This window comes from Alligator sinensis, unplaced genomic scaffold, assembly GCF_000455745.1.
Source record: "Alligator sinensis unplaced genomic scaffold, ASM45574v1 scaffold308_1, whole genome shotgun sequence".
NCBI lineage: Eukaryota > Metazoa > Chordata > Crocodylia > Alligatoridae > Alligator > Alligator sinensis.
In genome coordinates, this window is record NW_005842041.1 from 1176877 (window position 1) to 1177260 (window position 384).

At 41.9% G+C, this 384-nt stretch overlaps 1 protein-coding gene across 4 annotated transcripts in view; it reads right to left on the bottom strand.

The window, feature by feature from the left end:
* Positions 1-384, bottom strand: part of DOCK8 (dedicator of cytokinesis 8) — a 163011-nt gene that overhangs the window by 56131 nt on the left and 106496 nt on the right. The window lies entirely within an intron of this gene.

Sequence of the window (384 nt, forward strand, 5' to 3'; positions counted from 1 at the left end):
TGGCAATTAGGAAAGCAGTTCTTTACCAATATCTATTCAGCCCCAGTTAGAGAATGATCCATTCTCTTGGGGAGTCAAGGTCAGTTTTTTCTTTCAGAAACAGGATTAAGTCCCTCCTGAGCATTTTAGGTATGAATAGACCCTCTACCTCAGAAAAAAAGGATTATCGGAAACCTGAAAAATACAAATCCTGCAGTGGAATCTCCCACCTATAAAGACAGAATCCTGAGGTCCTTACTCAGGTCTTACTCAGGGAAAAATCTTGTTGACTTAATTGGGATATCAAGAAAGAGTTTGCGGTATCTCTGGCACTACACGTTGGTCATCTGGCTGGTACAGGCTGGTTAAGACCTCCGGGTGGTACATGAAGAATTTATTAGCAGG